The sequence below is a fragment of the Lagenorhynchus albirostris genome, chromosome 4, assembly GCF_949774975.1.
Source record: "Lagenorhynchus albirostris chromosome 4, mLagAlb1.1, whole genome shotgun sequence".
NCBI lineage: Eukaryota > Metazoa > Chordata > Mammalia > Artiodactyla > Delphinidae > Lagenorhynchus > Lagenorhynchus albirostris.
The window spans coordinates 148,088,856-148,106,804 of record NC_083098.1 but is presented as its reverse complement, the minus strand read 5'-3'; the positions used below and the strand labels follow the sequence as shown (position 1 = coordinate 148,106,804).

Genomic DNA, 17,949 nt, shown 5'->3' with positions numbered 1-17,949 from the left:
GCCTCTGGGCCGCGGCTGCGTGTGCGTGAGCTCCTGGGGTGGAGCGTGTGTGTCTGCCAGTGTCTGAGGGCAGCTGTGCGTGTGTGTGTGCGCGCGCGTGCGTCTTCTCCGGGCCCGAGTGCAGCAGAGGCTCAGCCTCCCCAACGTGGCAGCGTGGCTGAGTGCACGGCTGTGTGAGCTGAGGCGCCGGGGACAGGCGACAGGCGTCTGGCGGGCTCTCGGTCACTGTGCAGGGCTGCTGGCGGCTGCATGTGGCAGCCCCAAGGCCATAACTTCTCTGCCTCGCCAGCTGCACTTTCCTCGCGAGCTCCTGACTCACAGGCGACAACAAACACCTCCTCGGATGCCTCTCTGGCTCGGCCCCCGGGACAGAGATGCGTAATTACTGCCTCAGAGCGTGGTCCTGGCCTGCGGTGGCCCCAGCCCCACTGCACCCGGATGCACGGGCGTCATGGGGAGGGGAGCGCAGGGGTTAGCGCTGCGGGTCAGCCGACCTCAGCCCCTGCGGCCAGTCCCCCAGAAGCGCCCAGCACATACCCACACATGGCCAATAGGTGTGAGGCCAGCGCCCCGTCACCCCTGCACACCCCCTGGGAACCAGCCACGCTCCTGAGTGGACCCCGGGCCAGGTTGCTGCCCTGTGACCGCCGTCCTGTCCCCCGCCTCTCCAGCCACCGGTCTCTGCAGGTCCTGCCTCTGCCCTCTCATCCCGTGATGGTCCCTCCCAAGCGCGGCCCAAGGCTAGCTGAGTCTGCGCCTCGGGAACGAGCCGCGAGGTGGGTGTGTGGCTGCTGACGCCACCAGCCCTCTACGCCCATACCCAGGGGTGCCCCCTTCCCCGCCCTGGCTTCGAGGCCCGGCTCTGTCCTGCCCGCTTCTCTTGGAGTCTCCACTGCGCTGTCCTCAGCGCTGCGGGGACTCCTGTTCTGTTCTGAGGCTGCACAGGTCCGTGCAGCACGGAACCTGGAGAGACTCCCTGCCCTGAGACACCTGCACCAATGACGCATCTGCCCGTTCCTCGGGAGTGACACCCCTGCCCCGTGTGGGCAGAGGGAACCACTTGGTGGGAAGGGGGCAACTTCTGGTTGAGTGCTCTGGGCTGAAAACTAGACCTCCCCGTCGGGCCGGGCCACACCTGCACCACGTGGGCCTTCCTAGCTGCTGAAACTACTACAGCGTCGCAGGGTAGTTGCCACCACAGTCACTGCAGGGACGGGGAGCCCGCCTGGATGGGGCTCGGCCGATGGCACAGATACAGACGCTAACAGAAAACCAAGAGCCTCGCGTCAGTTTCCACCCACGTCTGCAGAATTCTGCAAAGGAGATTTCAAGCCAGTGGCTCAAGAAACTGGTCATGAGCAGGGCTGCTGATACACCGTCTCATCGCTCCCTGGATGAGGGGCTGGCATCTCCCCCCTCTGGGGCCGCCATCCCCGGCGGGCGGTGGGGCAAGCAGGGACAACCCCAGTCCGCGAGCAGCTGCAACCTTCCCAGCCTCCCTGGCCGGCGGCCCAGCTTCTACGCAAATCCCCCCTTGAACAAGCTCGTTCACACTAAAGTGAGAGTGACCGATAGCTCCTTCTGCCCCCTGGAGAGTACTGGCATCTTAAGGCAGAGGTGGGTGAACCAGTCTCGTCTACATCTCTCTCCCAAGAGGGAAAGCGGGTGGAGGCTGGGGTGGGGGCTGGAGGGGCCTCCCTGCCTGGGTGGTCTGGGGCCCCAGACCTGCTCCTCCAACGTGCTGTGTGGCTCTGGGCCTAGTGGTCCAACAGGCGTTTACTGAGCACCCGCTGTGTGCTGAGCTCTGCACACCAGGAGCCCCACCCCAGACCAGGAGTCTGGCCCTGCCCCCACTGGAGCGCCGGGCTGACCCCCGGAGGCAGAGAGCTACCCCAGCACACGGAGGGGACTCTGGAGGCCGATGGTCTCTCCACGGCCAGGGCGGGGCACCAACGCTCACTCGACCGCGGTGTGGACGCCCGGCACCAAGATCGGCACCGACGCTGCGGGCCCTCCCCCGTGGCCCCGCCCTTCGCCCGACCCCGCCTCCGCACGCGGCCCCCGCACCGTCCCCACGCGGTGCCCAAGGCTGGACCGAGAGCCGCAGCCCAAGCCTCCCGAATCCCAGGCGGGGGTCCCGCAGCCGGCCGTGCCGGCCACGTAGAGGTGTGGGCACAGGGGCCGACCCCACCCCTGCCCTAGCTCTTCTCGGAGCCTCACCTTGCCGTGACTAGTGGGGAGGGGGGCGCCGGGGCAGGGGCGGCGGGTCCCAGCCCTCCTTGACGGTCAAAGCCCCGGGGACGACCTCAGCGCAGGATGAGGTGGCGGCGCCTCTCTAACCCTGGAGCAGGTCCCACACTTGGGTGCGTGTTACGCAGAAACCCAACAGCTAGGGAGAACTTTCTAGAACAGCGTTCGCGGGGTGCCCGCACAGGAGGAGACGGGGTCTGCCCACACACCGGCCTGTGGATGGTGGACAGGAGCTGGCCCGGGCCTGCCCTGGCCTCCGCCTGCCGCAGCTCTGCGCCGTCCCTCAGTCCACGGCCCCCAGGTTCTCCTCCCTCCCTGACGTAATACCCACCCCGACTCTGTAGGAGATGAAGATGCTAAGATTTCTCTGCAGGCCTGCGGGGGGCGACGTGGAGTGAGGGGCTGCGATGTTCCTACCTCAGGGCCTTCGCACCTGCCGTTCTTCCTTGCGCTGAATTCCCGAACCTCCTCCTACTTGCTCCCAACCCAGGGTCTTTCTAGACAGGTTTTCCTGGGACTCCGTGTGTGCACTGGTGGCCCCTGTGGTCAAAACCCTTCTCAGCGTTCACCACCTTCGCTGCATCCGATTACGCTGCCTCATACGTGATGGAAACGATGTCTATTTAAACAGTACGTAAATTAAAGCTGACCCCTAAAACTTCATTTGGAAATAATTTTAGGTTTACAGAAGAGTGATGCAGGTAGTCCAAGGGCTCCTGAGCGCCAGTGGCCACCATCACCCCGTGTTGACCCTGGTACGTTCATCAAAGCGAAAATGACCAACACTCTGCCATTGGCCAAACCACAGGCCGTATTTAGACGCCGCCACCTTCTCCACTAATGTCCTTTTCTGTTCCAGGATCCAATCCAGGGCACCATGTTGCATTTAGACTAAAGTCAATTTTTTAAAAGAGAAAACTACTTTTTAAACTTGAAATAAAACTATGGGAAAAATTATGAAATTTAATGAAAAACTAAAAAACACCTAAAGAAAGAAAGATAATTGTCAGGCTTATGGATGGGGAGACTCCGTAATGTAATGTCTGTTCTCCACAAACTGAGTCACAGATCTGTGCAGTCGCACTCAGACTCTCAAGAGCTAGAAAGGGGGGCTTCCCTGGTGGCGCAGTGGTTGAGAATCTGCCTGCCAATGCAGGGGACATGGGTTCGAGCCCTGGTCTGGGAGGATCCCACATGCCGCGGAGCAACTAGGCCCGTGAGCCACAACTACTGAGCCTCCGCGTCTGGAGCCTGTGCTCCGCAACAAGAGGGCCGCAACAGTGAGAGGCCCGTGCACCACGATGAAGAGTGGCCCCCGCTTGCCACAACTGGAGAAAGCCCTCGCACAGAAACGAAGACCCAACACAGCCAGAAATAAATTTAAAAGAAAAAAAAAGAGCTAGAAAGGAAATTCTGTGACAATTGGCAAGTGAAGAGTGTTGCATAAAGAAATGCAAAGGCCCCTGGTCAGGAGACACCGCAGGGAGAAGCAGACGAGGTGAGCCTCCTGCCAGGAGGGGCCGCCATGCGTGGGACATAGCGTGCAGTTCTGCAGGGGAGGGAGGCAGAGTGACCGAGTGGACAGACTGCCTGTAGACCCACAGACACGGGGCTCGAACACGTGGCCAGTGACAGGAGGGGCCTCAGAACCCTGGAGAAGAGAGCCATATTTCCCTGGGGTGACTGAGCTCCTTGTGAGAAGCATGAAACTAGACTCTCACGTAACACCACAAATTTTTATTGATTATCAATCTGAATATGACCCCAAAATAAAGCGGGCCCTGCTCACCACAACTAGAGGGGGCCCGCACACAGCAGCGAAGACCCAATGCAGCCCAAAATAAGTAAATAAATTTATTAAAAAGAAAAGTAATAAAAACAATTCCATTAGCAATGCTGACAAAAACATAAAAATCTATGACTATATTGTTAATAGATGTGCAAGTCTGTTTTACCTAAGACTATAGAATTGTTGAGAGAAATCTGAAACGGCCTAAACGAATAGAGATACACCATGTTCATGGGCTCAGCACTGCTATGAGATCAGTTTTCCCGAACACTGGATTCAGTGCAATCCCAAACAAAATGCAAATAGGCTTTTTTGAACAAATTTACCGGCTCATTCTAAAGTTTATATGGAAATGGCAAAAGGCCTGGAATAGACAAAACAATTCTGCAAAAGGAGAACAGCTTTAGAGGACTTACCCTGCTTGCTTCCAAGGTCTACTATAATCCAGACAGTACGGTACTGACAGGAGAATTGACATGTGGACCCATGGAATGGAATAGACAGTCCAGAAATAGACCCATATATGGTCAAGTGAGTTTTTGACAAAGTTGCAAAGATTATTCAGTGAAGAAAGGATAGCCTTTTCACAAGCGGTACTAAAACAATGAGAACTTCCTACGCAAATGCACAAACAAACTCATAAATGTCTTCCCTAACCTCACACCTTATACAAAGCTCAGTAACAGACCTAATGGAGAAGCTAACATTATAAAACTTCTAGAAGAAAGCAGAAAAGAAAATCTTGGTGACCTTGACCTAGGCAAAGATTCCTTACACAGGTGACAAAAAGCATGAGCCTTAAAAGAAAAACTGATACACTGGACTTCATTGACAAAAAACTTGTTCTTCAAAAGACACTGTTAAAAGAGAAAGAAAAGGCAAGACTGTGAGAATATATTTGCAGACGATACGTCTGATAAACTCTTATAACCAGAATACATAATGAACTCAAGGACAAGAACACAAACCACCTGATTTTAAAAACAGAAGCTCTGAATAGACATTTTACCAGAGAAGAGACATAGGTGGCAAGTAAGGACCTGAAAAGACGTGCCTGCTCTTACAAAGAGCGATCAACACGCTCGGCCGTTAGGGTGCAGACTGAGCTCACAAAGCGGGACCACCAGGCGCCCACACGATGTCTACGATGAGAAAGACCAAGCATGTGCTCGGAAGCTGGGGGGGACCCAGGACCCTCGCCCGTGGCCGGCAGGACGGCGGGGGTGTAGCCGCTTGGGACGGCAGTTGGACAGTTTCCTATAATTAAACGTGCACCTCCACCGCAGTCCCACTCCTCGGCACCTACCCAGAGAAATGGAGACGCAGTGGGAATGGCATGTGCAGCCCAATCTGTAACAGCCCCAAAAGAGAGGCCCCTCAACGCCCATCAGGAGGTGAACAGACACACGAAGGCTGGTCCGTCCACCCGAGGGCACTGATGCTCTCGGCAGTGTGGAGGAATCTCAAAACCTTTACGCTGAGTGAAAAAAGCCAGGCACAAATTCTATGACTTCACTTATGTCAACAGAAGTACAAATCCGTGTATGGTGACCGCAAACACGTCAGGGTTGCCTGGGGCCCAGGGCAGGTGGGGGGCTGCGGGTTGCCAAGAGGCCGTGCAACAGTCAGAACCCAGGGAAACGCACTTTACCCAGGCAGTGCTCACCCGGCGTCAATCACATCACACCCAAACTGATCTAAAGCCCTAACAAACGAGCAATGAGACGTGTGATACAGGCCGTCTTGCCCGGTCGTCACCCGGCCGTCTTCCCCGGTCATCACCCTGCCAGATCCAAGTAATGAAAAGATGACCAAACCCATAACTTTACAAGTTTGAGTTTTAGAAACATGTCCCTGATTAACCCTTAAGTTGAAGGAGAAATAAAACTGAAATTGTAAAAACTCTAGAAAGCAAAGAAAAATAAGCACTTTCTGTCTAAACTGGGATCCATGTGGCTAAACTGGGATCCACGGCTAAACTGGGATCCACGGCTAAACTGGGATCCACAGCTAAACTGGGATCCATGTGGCTAAACTGGGATCCACGGCTAAGCTGGGATCCATGTGGCTAAACTGGGATCCACGGCTAAGCTGGGATCCACGGCTAAGCTGGGATCCGCGGCTAAGCTGGGATCCACGGCTAAGCTGGGATCCGCGGCTAAAACTGTTTCTGGAGGAAAAGTTATAGCCTTTAATTTTAAAGAAGAAAAAGAGAAAGTTTAGGAACTTCATTATTACCTTTAAAAAATTGTTTTGGAGGGTCTACTGAATTTCATAAGGAGAAAAATTAAGGGGTATTACACTATAAAAGGAGATATCAAATTCTCTCTCCGCACCCACCTCTTTTGCTGGTGACATGACCATATACCTAAAAAACTCATGACACTCCAGTGAAAACCAAACAGAACCAATGATGGAATGTGGCAGAATGACTAAGTGCAATATTTATAGATAAATAATTTTTAAAATTTGCCTCATACTACCAATAACAAGCTAGAAACATAAATGGAAACAATGGTCCATTTACGATAATTATAAATGTAGAAAATCGGAATACGTTTAACAAAGAGACCTATGGCACCTGCACGTAGAAAATATCTCCTTAAATGTGACGGCTTTGCACAGACTCTTGAGCTTCCTGACGGGCTGGCTCAGTGTCATGAAGATGCCAGTCCCTCCAAAGTTAATATACGATTGTACACAACCTGGGTTACGCTTCCAACGGAAACTCCAATGATTCTTTCTTTTTTCTTTTTTGGGGGTTTAGATAAAGTTAGGGTTCACGTGGCAGAATAAATGCCAGAGGAGATCTGATCCAGGTGCCTTACGGATGGGAAATGGCATCCCTGCTGTGGGTCCTGGAAACACCTGGAGAGTAACAGTGAGAAGATCATTGACTGGAGATGTTGTTTCTTTTAAATTTTTTTTTAAATTATTTTATTTATTTATTTTTGGCTGTGTTGGGTCTTCATTGCTGTGCACAGGCTTTCTCTATTTGCGGCGAGCGGGAGTTACTCTTTGTTGCTGTGTGCGGGCTTCTCATTGCGGTGGCTTCTCTTGTTGCGGAGCACGGGCTCTAGGTGCGTGGGCTTCAGTAGTTGTGGCACATGGGCTCAGTAGTTGTGGCCCGCGGGCTCTAGAGCACAGGCTCAGTAGCTGTGGCACATGGGCTTAGCTGCTCCACGGCATGTGGGATCTTCCCAGACCAGGGCTTGAACCCGTGTCCTGTGCACTGGCAGGTGGATTCTTAACCACTGTGCCACCGGGGAAGCCCTGGAGATGTTTTAAATGCGACCATGTCTATCGCTGGGGAGCCCAGGAAGGTGCCCCCGGAGTCTGGGCGGGGGTGTGCTCCCAGTGGGCTGGGCCACAGTCACACTCAAGCGCATTCAGAATCCACTCACCCACCCACCCTGCCGGCCCCTCCCTACATCCATCCCGATGAACCACACCCGTCCCTGGAGGAGCCGGTGCTGAGGCCGCTGACTTGGCCTGTTTGTTTCGGTTGCAGCCCCTGCAAATGGCTGGAGACGAGCTGACCTCTAGGGCACAGGGCCACGCGGCCACGATGCCCCCATGTCAGGGAGTCCCAGGCGGCCGCGGGCGGGGGGGCTCCACCATGCGATACGAGGGCCAAGTGCAGACAAGGAGAAAAAAACCCTGTGTACGTTTTTATGATTATCTAAAGACAGAAAACAGATTGGCAGGTTACAAACCAGGTTCATGCCAAACCTAGATCCTAAAAACCACAGCCCGTGTTTTTTTCAGACTCATGGAACGTTCACAAAGAGCAGTCGAATGTTCGTCCACAGCCTGAAGAGGCTCCCCTCACAGTCATCATCATGGCCATCACTTAAAACCCAAACAAACCAAAACCAACCCAGGGAACAAGTGTCGGCCAGGATGTGGAGAAACTGGAGGCCTGTGCACTGCTGGTGGGAACTTAAAATGGTGCAGCTGCGTGGAAAGCAGTATGGAGGTTCCTCAAAAAATTAAATATAGAATTACTATAGGATCCAGCAAATCCACTTTTGGGTATAAACTCAAAAGAACTGAAAGCAGGAACACTGAGAGAATTGAAAGTAGATGTACGTACCCCGTGCTCACAGCAGCAGCATCACAATAATCCAAATGCCCACCGACAGATGACGGATAAACAAAGTGTGGTCCATCCATACGATGGAATACTATGCAGCCTTTAAAAGGAACGCAATTCTGACACACGCTACAATGCGGTGAACTTTAAAAATATCATGCGAAATGGAACAAGCCAGACACAGAAGGACAAATACTGTACGATTCCACTTACATGAGGTCCCTAAAGTAGGCAAAATCAGAGAGACAGAAAGTAGATGGTGGGAGCCGGGGGGGGGGGTCAGTGCTTCACGGGGACAGAGCCTCAGTTTGCGAAGATTGAAAAGTTCTGGAAACGGATGTTGACGGCTGCACAGCAACGTGAATGTACTTAATGCCACTGAACTGTACACTTAAGAATAGTTAAGGGACTTCCTGGTGGCGCAGTGGTTAAGAATCCGCCTGCCAGTGCAGGGGACAGGGGTTCCAGCCTGGTCCGGGAAGATCCCACATGCCGTGGAGCAACTAAGCCCGTGCACCACGACTACCGAGCCTGCGCTCTAGAGCCCATGCTCTGCAACAAGAGAAGCCACCACAATGAGAAGCCCGCGCATGGCAACGAAGAGTCGCCCCTGCTTGCCGCAACTAGAGAGAAAGCCCGCGCTCAGCAACGAAGCCCAATGCAGCCCCACTCCCCCAAAAATAGTTAAAATAGTTAAAACGGCAAGTTTTATGTCATGTACGTTTTATCACAATAAGAAAAGAGAAAATTTAAATCAATTTATAATCCCATATCTCAAAAAAACATGTCAGGCTGCAGAGACAACCTCAACATGTTTTCAAAGTAGGAATGAGACCGAGTGTCTGATGGCGTCAGGAAAGTAGACAGCACGAAAAACAGGGAAACTGGGAACAAAAGCCCTCCTCCCAACCCTACAGACGTGAAGTTTCTCTTATGCGTTAGAAAACACGAGTGAAACTACAGTCGCTGCATTTCTGGGAGCTTGAGTACCATGCGATGCAAGATCTAATGAGATCTTCAAGGCAGCCAGCCTGCAAAACCCCTGGGGCCCGGGCCTCACACCTGGGCTCCGGCCTGTTGCGGGGGGGGGGGGGGGGGGCAGGGGGAGGCGAGCTCAGCCGACAGCAAGGGCACCGCCCCAAAGAGGTGGAGCTTCAAACTCCGTGGACGTGGACAGGCACCTGCTCGGGTCGAGGGGACGGAAAAGGGCACAAAGATATGCGAATTCAGGAAAAAGTGAGGGAGAAACAGCTGCATTAGACGTTAGATGTTAGAATGATCAAGTAACATCTTTACACTCTATCCATACACTTGAAAACCTGCGTGAAGTAGATTTTCTAAAAAATGTTGTCGAAAACTCAGAACTATGCCTAAGAATTCACAGATGCATTCTTTCAAACAGTCAAGAAACAGATAATTCTTACGATATTTAGAATGTTCTTGGAAGGGAGGAAAAGAAGGAAATCCTCCCGGTTATTTCTGTGAAATCAGCACAAGAAGATGCCAAAACTCGGCTGGGCGGGCCAGGCTCCCACGGAAACAGCAGTGCCAAATGCTAAGCCAGAGATGGGACTGAAGGTTGGCATTTCTTACAGAATTCTACAGAAAAGGTTCATTTTAGGGATGCAAAGGTGGCCCGATCAGAAAGCAGTTATGTGCCGACGCTGTTGGGGGCCCCCAGCCCGCCGGGTGCGGCAGGGACCGTGTGCCTGTTCCCAGCCCCCGCCCAGGGCCCCGCACGGCCTCTCCCTTCCTCTCCTGTGGAGGGTGTTGAGCTGAGGGGGCCGCCCCGCAGGCACGAGGGCAGGGGCTGAAGCTCTAGCTGTCCCCGGCCCGCCTGGAAACCGGCCTCAGGCACCGTGGTCCACACACCTGACCATCCCAACGGCGGGCGTCCTCGGTAACACAACCCATCTTAAAGCCGCTTAACGGAGGCGTAGCGGCCATGGTATAAATCACGCAGTTAGACAAACGTGCACATCCATGAAGCCACCACCGCAGTCAGGACACTGGGCACATCCGTCCCCCCGAGGCTCCCGGTGGCCCCGTGTAATTCCTCCCACCAAACCACGCGCAGACGACCGCTGACCTCCTTTCTGTGCCTGCCCCTCACTCCCCAGAATCTTACATAAACACAGTCACAGCACAGGCGGCCATCGCGGGGCGGGGCTGGCTGTTCGCCGAGGTGGTGCTTTGCTGAGTGCCCACCGTTCCTTCCCCTTCAGGGCGGAGAGGGTGGGCACCGAGGCTGTGTCCGGTCACCGGTGACGGACGCGGGGCTGCTCCCAGTTTGGTCTTTGTGGATAAGGCCGCGCAGACAGTCTTGTGTGTGTGCCTCCCTCATTTGTCGTGCGGGGATACCCACGAGTGGGCACCGAGTTGTGTGGCAAACCGAGGTTCCACTTTGCAGGAACTGCCAACTGTTTTCCAAAGTAGTTGTGCCGTTTTAAACTCCCACCAGCGTGTACGGGGCCCCATTGCTCCGCGTTCCCGCCAGCACGTGCTCCTAGGTGCCCCTGAAGTTCTAACCGCCACGGCGGGTGCGAGGCAGCCGCTGCCTTTCTCTCCTAACAGGGATGTGAAGCATCTTTTTATGTGCTTAGTAGCTATTTTTATATCTTTTTTGACAGAATCCCTATTCAAATCGTTTGCACACTTTCAAAAATGCACTTTTTATTTTAGAACAATCTTAGATTTACAGAAAAATTATGAAGAGAGGCAGTACAGAGAGTTCCCACGTGCCCCGCAAACACGTAACGTTAGAGTAGCGCAACTGTCACAGTCGAGGAGCCCACGTCAAGAACGTTGTTACTAACCGATTTCCACAGTGTCTGCCTGCGGTTCCCTCTCTGTTCCGGGATCCCGTCCAGGGACCGTATACGTCAGTCGTCACATCTCCTTAGGCGCCTCTGGGCTGCGACAATTTCTCAGACTTTCCTTGTTTGATGACCTGGCCAGCTTTGACGAGCGCTTTGCGGGAATTTTGTTTGTCTCTCAATTAGGATTTGTCTGATGTTTCTCTCTTGATTAGACTGGGTGATGGGTTTGGGGAGGAGGACCCCAGGGGAGGCAGTGCCCTTCCCATCCCTTCCCATCCCATCTAGGTCATGCTCTCATTGTGACCTGCCACCTCGATCTCCCAATTTGAGCTGAGGGCTATGGTCCACCTCCTTGAGCTTCTGCCCATTTCTTTCTTTCTTTTTTTTTGCTTTAAAGTCATGTGCATGAGATATATATATATATATATATTTAATAGATTTTATTTATTTATTTATTGGCTGCATTGGGTCTTTGTTGATGAACGTGGGCTTCCTCTAGCTGCAGTCAGCAGGGGCTACCCTTCGTTGCGGTGCACGGGCTTCTCATTGCGGTGGCTTCTCTCGTTGCAGAGCACGAGCTCTAGGTGCGCAGGCTTCGGTAGTTGTGGCATGCGGGCTCAGTAGTTGTGGCTCGAGGGCTCTAGAGCACAGGCTCAGTAGTTGTGGCGCACGGGCTTAGTTGCTCCGTGGCATGTGGGATCTTCCCGGACCGGGGCTTGAACCCGTGTCCCCCACATTGGCAGGCGGATTGTTAACCACTGCACCACCAGGGAAGCCCCTTCTGCCCATTTCTTGATTGGGTTGTTGATCTTATTATTGAATGGTAATTGGTATTCTGGATACAAGTCCAATTTTATTAATCTTCTTAACTAACTTTGTTCATCCCCACCCCCATTTCATTAATTTCTATTTTGATCTTTATTTCCTTTCTTCTACTTATTTTGGGTTTTGTTTGATTTTCTTTTCCTAGTTTCAGATGTTAGAAGTTGAAGTTAAGGGACTTTCCTGGTGGTCCAGTGGCTGGGACTCCGCACTCCTAGTGCAGGGGGCCTGGGTTCAATCCTTGGTCGGGGAACTAGATCCCACACGCCACAACTAAGACCCAACACAGCCAAATAAAATATAAATAAATAAATATTTTTAAAAAAAGAAGTTGAAGTTAATCATTTGAGACTTTTCTTCATTTCTATTGAGGTGTTTAGTGATATAAATTTCCCTCTAAACATGACTTTCCTGAATCCCACAAATTAGTTTTTAAATTTCCATTCAGTTTACAATAATTTCTAATTTCCGTCTTAATCCCTTCTTGGCCCCATGGGTTGTTTAGTTTCCAAATATTGGGGGGATTTCCCAGATATCTTTCTGTTGTGTACTTCTTGTTTCGTCCCAGTGTGGACAGAAAACACATTCTGCATGGCTAGAATCATCTACGTTTATTGAGACTGGTTTTGTGGCCAAGAAGAAGGTCTATCTGGGTAAGTGCTCTGTGAGTGTCATCTGAAGTGTCTTCAAGAAGAAGGTCTATCTGGCTAGATGCTCTGTGAGCTGTGAGTGTCATCTGAAGTGTCTGTAGAGTCAGTCGGCCAGGCCGGTTGGCAGTCTGCTCAGGTCTGCGCGTCCTTCTGAGTGTCGCCACCCGAACCTGCAGGTTGTCTGTTTCTCTTCTAAGTTCTGCCGGTTTTGGCTCACGCGTCTTGAAGCTCAGTTATTACTCGTAGAAATGGTCGGGACTGTGGTGTCCTCTTGATTAACGGCTCCTTTCTCACTGGGATAGGGCCGTCTTCACCCTCGGTCACAACCTTTGCTCTGAAATCTCTGTCTGACACTGATGTGGCCCCTCCAGGCTTCTTTTGATTAATATTAACATGGCTTCTCTTTTTCCATCTTTTTATTTTTCCCCTATTTGTGTCTTCATATTTCAGGTGGGTTTCTTATAGGCCTCATAAAGTTGGGTCTTGATTTTCTACCCAATCCAACATCTCCGCCTTTTACGAGAAGGCTCCCAAGAGGAAGAGCAGAAGAAGCCACAGATCACCAGGCATCCCTGAGAATAAGAAGAAGGGACGACCTCGGTTGTGGGGAAAATTATCCTGACTAAACATGGCTCTGCTCCCACCTAACAAAGCTTAAAGACAAGAAAGGAAAGAATCAAACTGTCTCTAAATAAGCTGATCGCATACTGAGCAAAGTGCGTATATTTAGGAAAACAGAAATGCCAGCAGCGACCGGGTGAACGAACTCACAATGTGTGGCGTCCAGTGCAAATGTTCCAGGTGTGCAGAGAAGCGGGAAAACACAGCATAACGAGGAAGGACCGACAGCGCTGACTACATACACACGTATGGCGAGAATATCTAGAACATCACAGAGTTAAATGGCAAACAGCAAGCGTGGAACGGTAAATAACAGAACATTCACCTAAAACGTAGAAATCATAATAATGGCAAATACTGGGTGTTCAAAAATTTTGCTGAGTGAATGAAAGATGCTAAATCACACTGTTATCCCCAAAATGTAATTAAAAATGAGATCAACTTTATCCACCCAATCGGCAACAGTTTGACAAGACCCATGTTGGGGAGCGTGTGTGTGATCTGCACGATGGAGCCTGGCCGCGGCATATTTTAGCGAGATCTACTTAGAGGGCAGTTTGGAAACGTGTGGCAGAAGATTAGCCGTGCACATCCTTCTGCCGTATTGTATTCATGTCAACAAAGACATCGCATGCTATTAATACCATGTATAAAATAGATAACTAATGAGGACCTACTGTATAGCTCAGCGAACTCTACTCAGTGCTCTGCGGTGACCTAAATGGGAAGGAAATCCAAAAAAGAGGGGATAAGGACTTCCCTGCTGGCGCAGTGACTAAGAATCCGCCTGCCAGCAGGGGACACGGGTTCGATCCCTGGTCCGGGAAGATGCTACACTCTGCGGAGCAGCTAAGCCCGTGCACCACAACTACTGACCCTGTGCGCCACAACTACTGAAGTCCACGCGCCTAGAGCCTGTGCTCCACAACAAGAGAAGCCACCGCAACGAGAAGCCCACGCACCGCAAGGAAGAGTAGCCCCCTCTCGCCACAACTAGAGAAAGCCCGCGCGCAGCAACAAAGACCCAACACAGCCAAAAATAAAGAAATAAAATAAAGAAATTTTTTTAAAAAGAGGGGATATATGTATACGTATGGCTGATTCACTTTGCTGTACGGCAGAAACTAATGCAACACCGTAAAGCAACTACACTCCAATAAAAATTAATTAAAAAAACCCAAAACACGAGGATATCGTGGTTTCCTGAAGGCCACCCTCTGCGGCCACAGCACTGCCGCCTGAGCACAAGGACACGCCTGAAAGACAAGGCTCCTGCTTGACTTCTGTCCCACGCGCCACCTCTTGAGGCCTCACGTGTACTGTTTATGGACCTGGGTTTTGTTTGTCTGTTTCCGACACTAGAATGTATGCTTCATCAGATGGAGACTCTCCGTCTGTGTGTCTGGCTTATGGTTAAGAACTCAATAAATATATATTGATTGACAGGATGTAAGTGCAGGAATGCCCAGTGCAACACTGTTTATGAGTGTAAACAGGCTGGATGTGTGATGCACAACATTCGGTACTGGTTAAGTCAATGGTCGTGAATTCATTCAAGTGCAATGACAGGCATCTTAATACCAGATGTCCCGATGTCAGGCATCCTAACACCAGGCGTTCCAATGGCAGGCGTCCTAACCCCAGGCGTCCTAACCCCAGGTATCCTAATAATACCAGACATCCTAACTCCAGGCATCCCAACACTAGACGCTGCAATACTACTTACCCTAATACCGAGCATCCTAACCAGGTGTCCTAGTACCAGATGCCGTAATACCACTTGTCCTAATGTCGCCGTACCTCGTTTTTCTGTGATTTGCTTTGTGGTCCTTTACAGATACTGTGTTTTTCACAGACTGAAGGTCTGTGGCAACCCCGCGTCAAGCAGGACTGTTGGCGCCATGTTTTCGATAGCATGTACTCACTTCATGTCTCTTGTCACATTCTGGTAATTCTCACAATGTTTCACACCCTCTACCAGCAAAAAAGATTATGACTCACTGAAGGCTCAGATGACGGTTAGCATTTTTTAGCAGTAAAATTTTTTAATCAAGATATGTACACTTGATGTATCTTGTTTTAGATATAATGCTATTGCACACTTACCAGATGACAGTGTAGTGTAAACACATCTTTTATTTGTACTGGGAGACCAAAACATTCCCACGGCTCACTTTACTGCGACACTCTTTATCGCGGTGGTCTGCCACCAAACCCGCAATATCTCTGAGGTCTGCCTGCACTGGTCTTCTCGACACCCGGCGGGCTCACTCCAGCTAACCCTGTGCTCCATGTCCTAATTCCAGGAGGTCTAACAGCTGATGGTACCGAGTTCTAGTGAAACATGCTGGATCGAACGCACGTGCTTATCTAAACCGCTTTCCACAACCCCACTAAAACTGGAGCGAGGAAATGTGAAAGTATAATTCCACGAGGACAAACAGACAGGAGAGGAGAGAACAAGGTGGCCGAGGTATCCAATTTGGGGAAATGGAGAGCAGACGTGCAGGGGGCACCCAAGCAAGAACAGGGGGAGAGACCGCTGCACAGCTCACGTGCAGGCAGAACCCAGGCTGACTCTGGTATCAGAGGCGCTAGGTCCTGGGGGAGGGGCTGAGGTCTGCACGAGGGGCACCTGCGCGCCACGCCCTGGGGACCCACCACCCAAGCGGCAAGGGGGAATCAAAAACCCGTTTCGCTGGAGAAACTGAACCAGAGCCCCTCCAGGCTCAGACCAGTCTCAGGCACTGTGGGGGCAGAGGTGACGCATCCACCTACAGACAGGGGTCAAGGGGCTCTCTGTTTCCCGAAACTGGGGACCTCGCCAAGCCCCCACCCACTGCCCTGCTCACGAAACCCACCATCCAGCCACGCAGAATCTGTTTCTGGAGAAATGGAGCCACGCCTCCCAACAAGACCGAAAGATGCTACCATCTGGGGCTCTCCAAACATAAAAGCCAGCTTCCCACATGTTTCTCCCACAGGTAAGCCAGAAGTCCCCCACAGCATGCAGGACTTCAGCCAGGCTTTCAGAACTCACCCAGAGAGCCCCCAGCATGAAGGCGGCACCCAGACAGGCAAGGGTGCTCAGAGGAGACAGTACAAGGGCCAGGGGAACCCTTGAAAGGGAGGGCGTTCAGAATGCATGGAAGAGATTTTGGAAGTTAAAAATGTAAATGCAGAAATGAAAAGTTCAGTTGAAGAGTTAGAAAATGAAATGAAGGAAATATCCCAGGAAGTAGAACAAAAGATAAGGAGATGAACAATGGGAAAGAAAACAGAAGGAAACAGAGAATCAGAGCAGAGCGGCCCAGAGCTGAGAGGGCCAGGTGAGGGCTCAGCAAGGAGGCAGCCAGAGCCCTGTCCCCGGGCCGAAGAAGTGCACCCGCAGGGGGTGAAAGAAGACCCACAGCAAGGTCCTGAGAGTTTGAAATTTCAAAATGCCAAGTCAAAGAGGAAACTGTAAAAGCCTCCAGAGAGAAAAGCAAACTGGTCATGTAGAAAGTACTGGAAGTGAGAGCAGCATGTGACTTAATAGCAACTTTAGAACCTGCAAGACAACTGAAAAAAGGCTTCAAAATTCCAAGGAGGAATTCTTTAAAATCTACAACTTTATACCCAGCCCAACTGGCAGCTATGCCCCAAGGCAGAATAGACCCCATGGCCCTCCTGCGCACCCTCTGTTGGAAAGTTCCCAAAGGCCCAGCAGGAGAGGAGAGAGGAGAGGGGCCTCGTCCGTCAGGCGGGACAGCGCACAGTGCTGATGGGGTGGAATGTGCCCGAGTCCAGATGCGTTAACTCAGGGCAAACCACAGGTTCAGGAGGAAAGAGCGTCGTCAAGGCGCCTGTTGCCGAGGGGACATGGGGGAGGGGCAGGAGGTCTGTCCCAGCTCAGGGCCCCCACCCATTCCAGGAGACCAGCGGAGTGTCTGAGATGATCCACGAGCGCATTACTGAGGAACAGCGGGGACGCGTCCACAAAGACCGCTCCTTGCTGGTACTTTCCGTTCCAACGGGCTCCTTGGGTCTGGATTCGAGTTATACCTGCAGCCCCACCTCTGCCAGGAGGATGGGAGGAAGGTGGGCAAATATTTACAAACTGTTCCTGGAACTTGGAGTTAAGTCTGTACTGATTCTGTAGCTCATCACCCAAAGGGCGAGTTTCGTCTAAACCTGTCTACACAGCAGACAGAAACCTCCCTGAAACACGCACTGTTCAAAGGGCTGCTGTCAGGAAATGACGCTGTCCCGCGTTTTCTGTCTAAAGCTGTTTTAAGCCACAGTCACCGTGGCAGGCTGATCCTCGGCCCCCAGCTTTGGCACAGCCAGCTGAGCCCCGAGCTAGTTCTAATAAATGGATAGCGTAAAGAACTTTGCAGAGTCTTTTAAAATTAGAAACAGGTCTGAAGGCATTTCTCCTGGAAAAAAATAATATTATTTCACATAAGTAATGAGTGATTCTAGCAGATGAGTTTGAAAGCAACGTGGTGTCTCAATTTTCCATATCACTTCTTTATGTTTTCTGTATTATTGCAATTCCTTACAATGAACATTTATTAGTTTCATGGTAGGAAAAAAAAACCCACTTTCATGTTAAAAAATAAACGTGGATAAATACCTCATCAAATTGAATGCAAAGATAAAAATATGTTTATGGGGGCTTCCCTGGTGGCGCAGTGGTTGAGAGTCCGCCTGCCGATGCAGGGGACGCGGGTTCGTGCCCCGGTCCGGGAAGATCCCACGTGCCGCGGGGCGGCTGGGCCCGTGAGCCATGGCCGCTGAGCCTGCGCGTCCGGAGCCTGTGCTCCGCAATGGGCGAGGCCACAACAGTGAGAGGCCCGCGAACCGCAAAAAAAAAAAAAAAAAAAAGTTTATGTATTAAGAAAACATCACCGGTAATAC

General features: G+C 51.6%; 1 protein-coding gene across 3 annotated transcripts in view; it reads right to left on the bottom strand.

Moving 5' to 3' along the window:
• The window catches only part of CPLX1 (complexin 1), a 37,529-nt gene that overhangs the window by 8,914 nt on the left and 10,666 nt on the right, over positions 1–17,949 (bottom strand). The window contains exon 1 of one of the 3 annotated variants that reach the window (XM_060147474.1): positions 2,668–2,774. The exons of the other annotated variants lie outside the window; for them this stretch is intronic. The gene's annotated coding sequence lies outside the window, so the exon portion shown is untranslated. Of the gene's footprint in view, positions 1–2,667; positions 2,775–17,949 lie in introns of those variants that run through there. 3 annotated transcript variants of the gene reach the window in all.